Below are 12,001 nucleotides of genomic sequence, written 5' to 3'. Positions count from 1 at the left end.
TATCTGTTTACAATTAACCTAGGCAAATATTTTGTGACTATAAATGAAGTCACTCTATCTCCCCTCCATCGCTGTAAGCGTCATAGTGTTCTTAGATTTCATAGTATCTTCTCTCGTTTGCTCCATGTCACTATTTCTCTGTGAAAAAAAAATATGCAGGGTGATTTTGGCGCTGGTAGTGTTGTGCTTGTGCACCCATTCTCCAGGTTGAATGCAACAGAAGACGTCAATGTTCCTATCGTCTGGATTTTCTTGCACATGCACACAAAAGCCCCATGTGGATGCAGAGTGAAGCTTCGTCTAGTAAAGCAGTTCTCCACAATACATTTGCCTACCAGATCTTTTGGTTTTCCTTCGTTCCTTCCAACGGTTCCATGCCTGAAACAATCACATCACTCTTTTTAGATTGCGTAACGCACGCTGAGCATGTAAAATCATTTGGTATGACGAAACTAAAAGGCAATCATATTTTCTTGCATATAGACTACGGGGGTGTTTGAATGCACTAAAACTAATAGTTAGTGGCTAAAATTAGTTGAAACATCCAAACACCCTAGCTAATAGTTTAGCTATTAGCTGTTTTTAGAAAATTAGTTAATAGTTAAGTAGTTATTTGTTATTTAGCTAATTCAACTAACAATTTTTAACCAACTAACTATAAGTTCTGGTGCATTCAAACACCCCCTATATAAGGTTTGGGAAACTGGGATGCGGTCAACAGAGCTTATTTTTAAACCGATCAGTCTCCAATAGTAGAACACCAAAGCTATAAACATCAGACTTCACAGGGAAAATGCCCTCCATTGCATAATCAGGAGCCATATAGCCACAGTTAAGACCATTGCATTTGTGAAAGATATGAGGATGAATTGGTACCAAGTACCAACCATAGGTTAATTTTAAGTATTGGGATTAAAGTACGAGTAACTATGTCCCAACAACTCGCTTGGTATTAACATTTTCTTGATTATCACCAAAGATCCTTGCCATGCCAAATTCAGCTATCTTGGGTCTCATCTCTGCATCTAATAACACTTCAATTGTTTTCACAGGAAAAGTGTTATTGGTAAACAATAGTAGTAATGGTGGCACTTCGATTATTTTCACAGGGAAAAAAATCTCATGGGTAAACAATAATAGTAATGGTGGCACTTCAATTTGTTTTCACATGAAAAATGTTATGGGTAAATACCAAACACTGTGGGGCTTTTTAAACTTAGCGTACTTGTATGTATGTATGGAAGCGGATTGTTCATTGGATGATCGGAGAAAACTACTTGATGCTCCAGATTTCCCTAGTTGCCCTTGAGCATGACGTGGCTTGTACGCAATGCTACTGTGAAGAAATCTGCACTTTTGTTTTTTTTTCGCAGTCCCTGACGCTGTGGTTGCCCATGCCCTGATGCAGATTGGAGTACTCCCAGTCCCATAGGGCCATGGCTGTTTTTGACCTCTCGGGTCAGCAAGGTGACTTCTTGTCCACCCTATAGGCTATACATGTCTAAACGGGCCGGCCCGGCAGTGGGCCCGTGACCCGACACGGTCGTGGCCCGGCACGAGCACGGCCCGGCCCGACTAGAGGCGTGCCCGGGCCGGCCCGGTCCAATAGCCGTGCCGGGCTTGGGCTAGCTGTCGGGCCCGCGGTGCAGGCACGGGCCCGGCACGGTTAATTGGTAGGCACGGTAACGACCCGTTTGAGGGACTGATTTTGTAACGGTCAGTCTATTTTTAGCTATAATACTTATGATATGTTATTATATGAGAGCATTCTGACTTGTGATATATATATCTGAAATTCTTTGTCTAAATATGTATCTAAAATTATAAATATAATTAATTAAATCTAAAATAAATTTGAATATTACCTTTAAATTCTGAATTTTGGAGTGTTTTTTGTGTTTATGGGACCGGGCCCGACCCGGCACGACAGGCCCGCCGTGCCTCTGGCCCGGCACGGCCCGTGTAAGAATAACCGTGCCGGGCCTGGGCCACGTTAGCCAACCCGCGGGCCGGCCCGGCCCGGCACGATACCAAACCGTGTCGGGCTTGGACTGGAGTCCATCGTGCCGGGCCAAGCTGTGCCCGAGCCGGGCCGGCCCGGCACGGCCCATTGGACATGTATACTATAGGCATATTTGTTGTGCTATGTGCTCGAGCGGATACCGGGATACGTGCACAGTATCTTGATAGGAGTATAAGTTTGCAGATGATGTGTGCTCTTTTTCTTCTTCTACTTTCCCTGTCACGGGCACCCCTATTGTCGCTGGTCTGGTCTGTCACATTGCATCCACAGGAAGACCACAATGGAAATTGGAGAGGTAGAACTGTTTTCTTTTCAGCGAAGCAGTGAGATGCCACTGGTGCTCAGCACAGTGCTCTTGGTGGGCCAGGGGGCGTCTCTGAAAGACTGTCACGTCCGTCAGTCGCGCGCGCGCTGCCCGTGTCCGTGCTCGCGTGTACCTGTTCCAGGTTACTAGCTAGGCCAAAGCGGACAACTGGTGGTGCTCAGCTCAATGCTAATTTGGCCGTTTGCTTGACGCTGGGCGGCTCCCTTCCGTGCCGCCGTGATGGCCTGATGTGTGCCGCGCCTATGCGCCATGCAACGCCCGACACCGGGCAGTCGGCGCGGCGTGCGCCAGCCCTTTGCTTCTCCACGCCGCTACGTCACCCACAGTAGGAAAATCATTTGGGGGAAGCTGCCCAACGTGGCCGGTAAGAAAAAACTAAAAAGCATTTGGGGCAAGCTGCTACTAAAACAGGTCTGCAGATGCTTTCAATTTGACAAAATGAATTTTTTGAGAGAAAAAATGCTGGCTAAATTGGGCAGGTTAGTTTGGTTTTTCTTGGCAAAAAGCTATAATCGAAAGTTAAACCAAACACACTTCGATTATCTCGTCGAGTGTATATTAGTTTGTCCACGGCAGAGCAGATCGTAAAAAATATGATATTTGTACTATAATTACATTGTTTATAAAATCAAGTTTAAAATAATGTATGAGATATGATAAATGTCGGAAGCATGTGCTAGTGCCACGTCACCGCTGCCTTTCCTCTTTGGACATGTGCGTCAGCAAGGGCTGGTTCTCAAAGTAGGGCCAATTCCCTATATGTCACTGGAAAAATATACCCATTCCTTGTATGCTACTGACCCTACATGTCATAGACACCAAAAAAAAATAACTATATGTCACTCAGTGACACACAAAGAATGAATATAAAATCTGATGACATACCAATAATTTTCTCAAAGTACTAGCACAGTAGCAACCAGGTTCTCGGCCACTCGGACAAAACAGTGGGCACGAACCTCAAGGCACCAGCTGTCCAGGTGGCAGTGGCACAACTCTACTGTTTTTCCTCTGTTTTCTTTTTTGCCTTTGCGTGAAAACCATATGGAGGAGATGCTTTTGCTTTCCCTGCAGCAACAGCCGCGGCACTATCATCCTCTTTTCTAAATTATAACCACCAGCTATTCACCCATAAACAGGGCATATATGGGGATGAAAAATGGCATAAATGATTTTGGGCTAACTAAAATCAAATCTTCAATATATGAACAAAGAACTTTAGATATCCACATGGACATTTACAATCTAAATCCAATCGTATGCTGATGCAAGATAAAGTATGGTACCGACAAATCCGATACACATGCACTATCATGTACGAGTAATTGAAAATAATATTATTTCAGTATTAGATTAAGATTGTCTAACTAACTAAAGCCCATGATGTTTACAAAACTAAAGATCTATCATGAAGTTTATGGATTGTTATCAGCCTTGCTAATTACTACTTCCGTTATAGTTTATAGATTGTTTGGACTTTTCAAGATACACGAGTTTTATTAATCCATCTGTCCATTAAAAAATGCAGCTATGAGCTACATGCAGGTCAAACTAGTTTAACTTCGACCGAGTTTATAGAAAATAGTGAAAGTATCTAAACCCCTCCTTGGGTTTCCATTATTGATGGCAATACTAGATTATTGTGATTAATGTGTGTTTTATAGAGTCAAATTAAATCAGGTCACAATATTTCTTGAACGTAAAGGCATGAGCTATGCATTTTTATTAAGAAGAAGATTAGAATAGACCCAATTTTAAGGAAAATTGGATCCGAAATCTACACAGAGTGCCCAAACAACATAGGCAGCAGGAAACCCACACAAAGTCCATCTAGAGTTATCGTTGCCGAACTCAACACAAGGTACGAGCAGCTCCGACTTTGTCAAACGAGGCACATGACCAAAAGAAACACGACGACACCTAGACCCTAAACCCTAAAATAATTTGTAGTTCAAAAAAGAATAGAAATATTACCCGCTTCTAATTGGATCCGATTCTTAAACCTTATATTATAAAAATTAGAGCTTATTCTGACCCTCTGTCCAAACGTCACAGTATCGACGAGAGCGACATAAGATCCACTATACAGTTTGGTACATTTTTACTGCCAACGCTAGAACTATAGCTAGCAAAAGCATGGAAACTTCAATCCTTTCACAGCTATCGAGTGATAGGACTGCATCACATAGATGTAGCGATTCTTTCTCAGCCGGGCACCCTGAAATAGTGATCCTTCCCTAATTTACGACGGCAAGGTCTGCCATCCCCATCCTGTACTCATTTTTTTTCAAATGTGCTAGTGTTTTCATATAGATTAGTGCACATTTAATAGTATCACATCAGATGTCCTTTGAGAGTTTGAGAGTTTGGGCTTCATTATGATACATTTGAAAGGTTTGCAAAAGCAGAATCGATAAATAATCGTAATTAGAGATGGCAATGGGTAAATACCCACCGGGTATTACTACCCCATACCAATACCCACGACAAAAAAATAATCCCACCGGGTCACCCATATATACTGGTGGGTATGTATTTACCCTCATACCCATACCCACGTGGGTATGGGTCACCCATCGGGTCACCGGTACCCACAAAAATTAAACATCTATTAGAATATTATATTATACAAATATCAAGTTGTCGGCGTTTCGAGACCGGGGGGTCCCCAAGCCGACGAGTGAGTGTGCTGCGTGCCCCAGCCCAGATGGGTCGAGCGCGTGGGCGAGCGCGAAGGGGGGAGAGGCGAGGTGGTTGGAGACGGGCGTGAGAGAGGTAGAGATCCCGCGGCCTTCGTGTTCGTCCCGCGCCCAGGTCGGGTGCGCTTGCAGTAGGGGGGTTACAAGCGTCCACGCGGGTGAGGGAAGCGAGCGGCCCCAAGAGAGCGCCTGTCTCGTCCTCGTCCCCGCGCGGCCAACCTTCTCTAAGAAGGCCCTGGTCCTTCCTTTTATAGTTGTAAGGAGAGGATCCAGGTGTACAATGGGGGGTGTAGCAGAGTGCTACGCGTCTAGCGGAGAGAGAGCTAGCGCCCTGGGTACATGCCAATGTGGCAGCCGGAGAGGTCTTGGCACCTTGCTGGCGTGATGTCGTGGCTGTCGGAGGAGCAACGGAGCCTGGCGGAGGGACAGCTGTAGGAGCGGTCGAGTCCTTGCTGACGTCGCCTTGCCTCCGTAAGAGAGCTGAGAGCCGCCGTCGTCATAGAGCTTGTGGGGCGCCATCATTGCCCATCTGGCGGAGCTGTCCAGATGGGACGCCGGTCTTGTTCTTCGTGACCCGAGTCGGCTCGGGGTAGGATGGTGATGGCGCTTCCTGTTGGCGTAGCGGGCCCGAGTCCTAGGTCGGGCGACGTGGGGGCTCCTCCGAAGCCGAGGTCGAGCCTGTCTTCCGTGGCCGAGGCCGAGCCTGAGCCCCCGGGTCGGGCGAGGCGGAGATCGTTTGGCCGAGGCCAGGGCGGAGCCCGAGCCTTGGGGTCGGGCGAGGCGTAGTTTCGTCGTCTTCTGGGGCTGAGCCAGAGTCCGAGCCCTGGGGTCGGGCGGAGCGGAGTTCGCCGTCTTCCGGGTCTTAGCCCGAGTCCGAGCCCTGGGGTCGGGCGGAGCGGAGTTCACTGTCTTCCGGGTCTTAGCCCGAGTCCGAGCCCTGGGGTCGGGCGGAGCGGAGTTCGCCGTCTTCCGGGTCTTAGCCCGAGTCCGAGCCCTGGGGTCGGGCGGAGCGGAGTTCGCCGTCTTCCGGGTCTTAGCCCGAGTCCGAGCCCTGGGGTCGGGCGGAGCGGAGTTTCCTATGGCGCCTTTGGCAAGGCCTGACTGCCCGTCAGACTCACTCTGTCGAGTGACACTGCAGTCGGAGTGGCGCAGGCGGCGCTGTCCTTCTGTCAGACTGGTCAGTGGAGCGGTGGAGTGACGGCGGTCACTTCGGCTCTGCCGGGGGGCGCGTGTCAGGATAAAGGTGTCAGGCCACCTTTGCGTTAAATGCTCCTGCAATCTGGTCAGTCGGCGCGGCGATTTAGTCAGGGTTGCTTCTAAGCGAAGCCAAGGCCTCGGGCGAGCCAGAGGTGTGTCCGCCGTTAAAAGGGGGGCCTCGGGCGAGACGGAAGTCTCTCGAGGTCGGCTGCCTTTGGCCGAGGCTAAGCTCGGGTGAAGCGTGATCGAGTCACTCGTGTGGACTGATCCCTGACTTAATCGTACCCATCAGGCCTTTGCAGCTTTATGCTGATGGGGGTTACCAGCTGAGAATTAGGCGTCTTGAGGGTACCCCTAATTATGGTCCCCGACAGTAGCCCCCGAGCCTCGAAGGGAGTGTTAGCACTCGCTTGGAGGCTTTCGTCGCACTTTTTTGCAAGGGGACCAGCCTTTCTCGGTTGCATTTCGTTCCGGTGGGTGCGCGCGAGTGCACCCGCCGGGTGTAGCCCCCGAGGCCTCGGAGGAGTGGTTACACTCCTTCGAGGTCTTAATGCCTCGCGTAATGCTTCGGCTGGTCTGGTTGTTCCCTCATGCGAACTGGCCGTAGCCCGGGTGCGCGGTCGGGGCCCAAGCTCTCGGGCTGGTATGTTGACGCTTTCAACGGTTTGGCCGGAGCCGGGTTTGCGAGAGCAGCCCCCGAGCCTCCGCACAGGGCGAGAGGACGATCAGGGACAGACTCGGCTTTTTTACATACGCCCCTACGTCGCCTTTCCGCAAGGAGGAGGGGGGAGAGCGCCATGTTACCCTCGATGGGCACCGAACATGGTGTCTCCGGTGAGCTGCAAGCGGGTAATCCGAGTGGACGTCCGTGCCCCGTTCGTTGGGGGTCGGCTAGGGGCCCAGAGGCATGCCCAAAAGTACCTGCGGGTGATCTGCCGGACCCGGTCCCCTGGCGACGGGGTCCGAGGGCTCGATGCCTCCCTCCGATGGGATTCCGTTACAAGATCGCTCCCGCTGGTCTCGGAAATGTCCTAGGGTACCTCGGGAGCACAGCCCGAGCCTTGGTTATGTACCGAACGTACCCCTGGTCATCCCTCGCTCGGTGTCTGAGGCGACTGTGAACCCTTCGGGGGCCAGCCTTCGAACCCCTGATCAGTAATGGGCGCGGAGCCCGAGTAGCCTGAGGCGGCCATGGAGCCCTTCGGGGGGCTGGCCTTCGAACCCCTGACCAGTAGTGGGTGTCGGGCCCACGCGATCTGAGGCGACTGTTGAACCCTTCGGAGGGCCAGCCTTCGAACCTCTGATCAGTAGGGGAGGCTCGGAGCCCGGTTCCTTCACAGGGAAGGATCCTTTTCGGGGTATCCCCCTTTCCCGGTCCCTGTTGCAAGAGATAGAGAAAGAGGAAAAAAGGAAAAGGATACGAAATCGAACGTCGTGGCGTACCCTTTTTTTTGGCGCGGTTGTTACGGCGAAGGCGAAGCGTCGTCCGCTTCTCCTGCCAGAGGCACCGCCTGTTCCGCCGCGGAGTTAATGCGACGGGGCGAGTGGTCGGCGGGGCGGCCGTTTGCGCGTGCGCGAGCCGTTCGAGGAACGGCTGTTTGGCCTCGCATTTTTTGAATCCCGCGTCCGGTCCGGGCGGAGCGCTGGAAACGGCTTCGCCCCGGCCTTCATATACTCGAGAGGGAGTCTGGTGACGGTTCTTTGCTCTGCTTCCTTCCTCTCCCCTTAGGTTTTCGCAACCCGGGAAACTTTAGTCGGAGAAGAGAAAAAACCGCCCTTCCTGCCCCCCGCGCCGCCATTTCTTCCATTTTGGTGATGGCGGATCGAGTGACCATAATCCCCCCGCGCGATCCGTGGCCTTTTTCCACGGTGACGGCGAGCGATCTGGAGGAGCTGGTCGGCGAGGGTTTGCTCCGCCCCCTCACCGATAAGCAGCGGCCAGAGTGAATTCCTCCCGTGGGCGGAGCCGCTCCGTCCCCACCGCCGGGGTACGTCGTGAGCTTCGTCTCCTTCCACGAGCGGGGATTCGGTGTGCCGACGGGCCGCTTTATGCGGGCCATCCTGTTCCACTACGGGGTGGAGTTGCACAACCTCACCCCCAACTCCATCTCGCAGGCCGCTATCTTTGTAGCGGTATGCGAAGGGTACTTGGGGATCGCCCCCCATTGGGATTTGTGGACTCATCTCTTCCTCGCCGAGCCTTTCGCCTTGCCGACGGGGGAGAGGAGGATCCGTGCGGCGGTGCGGGCCGGCGGCTGCACTCTTTTGCTAAGGCAGTCGCGGGCGTCACAGTACATTCCTGCCATTCTTGCGTCCTCGAACAAGGGGTGGCAGCGCCGGTGGTTCTACCTTCGGAATGACGGTGAGTTGCTCCCACCGTTCTCCCAGCGAGTAGTTACTGCTGCCACCGACGCCTGGCGCCACGGGACCCCCCACGAGAGACAGAAGAATCTCGAACCCCTTCTTCAGGCCCTGAAGGAGTTGCGGGAGGGGGGACTTACTGCTGCGGGGGTGATCGCCGCTATCCACCGTCGGAGGGTGCTTCCTTTGGCGGAGCGGCGGCTGCCGCTCTGGGAGATGACCCCAGAGGCTGACTGGGAGGGCTCGCGAATGTCCCCTGATCCCCTTCCCTTCAACGTCCTCCAATGGCGGGTGTCGGCTGCAATGGGGAAGCCGGACCCCCACGCATACTCCCAGCTTCGGATGCGCCCCGACCAGGGGTGTGTAACTTTGGTGAGTTGTTCGCTCCTTCCTTCTTCGTACATCGGGTTGCCCCGGGTCCTTATGACCGGGTTCCTTTCTCCCCTTCTTTTAGGATGTGGGGTGGCACAAGCCCTCCCTGCCACGGGTCCCGGAGGACGCGGCGGACCGTGCAGCGCGGCGGGTCGCCGCGGAGGAGAAGAAGAAAAAGAAGGACGCGGAGAAGGCCCGGACCCGCGAGCGGAGGCGGGCTCGGGACGCCTTGGAGAAGCGTCGTCGCCAGCAGGAGAGGGAAGGACTCCCGAGGGAGCCGTCGCCGGAGACGCCCGACGACGACGATGATGACGACGATGAGGAGGAGGACGACATGGCCGCCCGTCTCGGCCTCGGCCCCGGCCCGGGGTGTGGCCAGGAGTCGTCGAGCCAGCCCCCGCGCGGGTCGAAACCATCAGTCCCCGGAGTTGGGGCGTCGGGGTCCCAGTCCGAGGCACGGGGGCGACCTGAGGTGTCACCCGTTCCCTCGGCCGGAGGAGCCGAGGTGGCTCCGGAGGGCCAGGTCGGGGCGTCCGCTCCCCAGGGGTTGCCGTTCGTACCGGTGGCGCATGGGGGTGACCCTTAGGCCACCGCGACCGCGCCCAGGCAATCTACTTCCCGGGCGTCCGCGGCGAGGGCGGCGCCGAAGATGCCGGCGAAGCGGACCTCGACGGCCGTCTTGGGAGCCGGGATCCAAGAGACCTCCCCCCAGGCGCGGTGGATAATGGCCCAGAGTGGGTGAGTATCTCGGAATGTCTTTGTCTTGACTTCCCATTCATATGTCTCGACCGTGATCTTTCTTTCCTCCCTTCTTCTCTTTTCTTTCTTTTATATCCAGCAAGCGAAGTCACGGCCAGACCGACCTGGCACCCCGGAAGGCCCTCAAGACGGCGCCGGATTGTGTGGCCAGCACCGCCCCGGGCCTTGTCATCCAGCCGACCCTTTCGCGGGGTACTTCACCGCAGGGGGCTCGGGCGTCGCCGGTCCCGAAGGAGCGGGCTCCCGAGGCCGGCTCTTCGGCCGAGGCGGCCATCGTGGTTGAGGAGGCGGCTGACGCCAACGTGGCCCTGAGCCCGCCTGTCGTGCCAGCCATGTCGGCGCCCGCCACCGCCGAGGTTGCCGCCGTCCCTGTCGAAGAGCGACCAGTTGCCGCCAGCGTCGGGATGGCTGATGCGTCGGCGCCCAAGGCCTCAGAAGAGGTGGGCGTGGACGCGCGATCCGTCCGGCCGGGCGACAGCCTCATCGCTGCGCGGCGGAGCCCCGAGGCCCGGCGCCCGTTGCTCCGATTCCGGACCCGCGAGGCCTCGGACCCTGTCTTCATTCTCGACGATGAGCAGGAGGACCAGTCCTGGGATGAGCTCCGCGAGTGTGCTGAGGCAACGGTGGGGTCGCTCCGGTCGTCGCTGGAGGTTTTCTGCCGAGACGTCCCCAAAATTCTCCAGGTAGCGGTTTCAGGCATACCTTTTTCCTTCTGTGAGCGAGACATTCGTCGTGACGCCCTGTTTCCTTTCCCCAGGATCTGACGGACCGGAGCGCCGCCAAGTCGTCGTTCATCCGCCGCGAGGTCGATGTCTGGAGCTCGCTGCGATCCCTGAGGTCCTCGCTCGCCGGGGCTACCGCGCGCCTTTCTCAGCAGGATGCCAAGGTGGCGAACCTCCAGCTGCTCTGCGCCGACCTGAGAGCCGAGGCGGCAGCAGCGCGCGTGGAGGCGCAACGGCAGCGATCGGAGCTCGTCCAGGTCGTCGAGGAGCGGGATCAATCTCGGGGCCGGGCTGCCGAGGCCGAAAGCCGAGCAGAGACCCTCGCGGCCGACCTAGCCGCGGCCCAGGTTGCGGCCTCGGAGCATCGTGCCCGAGCCGGAGGTACGTCTTGGTCCTCCCTGGCTCTTGTTCTTGTCTGTTTCCTTCGCTTGTGCTTGAGGTATTCCTCCTGGTTGCTCGCAGAGCTTGAGTCCGCCCTTGACGGATCCGCCAAGGCGCTCGCTGAGGCGCTTGCTGGAGCTGCCGAGCAGAGGGAAGCTGACCTCGCGGCCATGTCCGAGGCCGTCTCGGACTTTTATCGTACCCTTGGCTCCGGCGACGTCCCTTCAGGAAGCTCCCCTCAAAGCCGCCTTCGAGCCTTGGGTGATCACGCGCGCGGCAGAGTCCGCGAGGCGCTACACCACGGCGTCAGGCGGGCCTTCGCCGTGCTCGCCTCCCACTACGTTGTGGACCTGGAGCGGGTTAGTGAGGGGTATTGTCTTCCCGACAAAGACGATGCTGCCCTGGCAGAGGTCCAGCGGCTTGACGCGGTGAAAGGGAAATGTGCCTTTGGGCCATTTCTAAGTATTTTGGTGATTGAGTGCAAACACAAGTGCTTAAATGTGAAAATATGCCCAAGGATGATCAAAGTGCAAATCACAAGTTAAGGTATGTTTCTAAGCCTTAGTACATTGGTTTTGTGTACTAATATATTTGTCTAAGTGTTAGAAACAGATAGAAGAAGAGAAGAGAAGACTTGGCTGTGTACAGCCAAGGGGCTGCTTCGGTCTGGGGCACCGGACTGTCCGGTGGTGCACCGGACAGTGTCCGGTGGTGCACCGGACAGTGTCCGGTGCGCCAGGCTGCCTCGGCCGAAGAGGCCGCTCTCGGGTTTTTCTCCGGCGACTTCGGCTAAAATTCACCGGACTGTCCGGTGTGCACCGGACTGTCCGGTGAGCCAACGGTCGGCCGGGCCAACGGTCGGCCGCACGATCGCTGCGCGACACGTGGCCGAGCCAACGGTCGGAAGGAAGCACCGGACTGTCCGGTGTGCACCGGACTGTCCGGTGCGCCAGATCTGCAACGGTCGGCAACGGTCGGTTTCGCCATTTAAGGAAACAAATCGGGCACCGGACAGTGTCCGGTGTGCACCGGACTGTCCGGTGCGCCACGAGACAGAAGGCAAAGATGGCCTTCCAGATTTGTTCCCAACGGCTCCTAGCTGCCTTGGGGCTATAAAAGAGACCCCTAGGCGCATGGAGGAGTATACCAAGCATTCCTACAA

This window comes from Zea mays, chromosome 2 (genome assembly GCF_902167145.1).
Source record: "Zea mays cultivar B73 chromosome 2, Zm-B73-REFERENCE-NAM-5.0, whole genome shotgun sequence".
Classification (NCBI taxonomy): domain Eukaryota; kingdom Viridiplantae; phylum Streptophyta; class Magnoliopsida; order Poales; family Poaceae; genus Zea; species Zea mays.
This window is presented reverse-complemented; position numbering follows the sequence as displayed.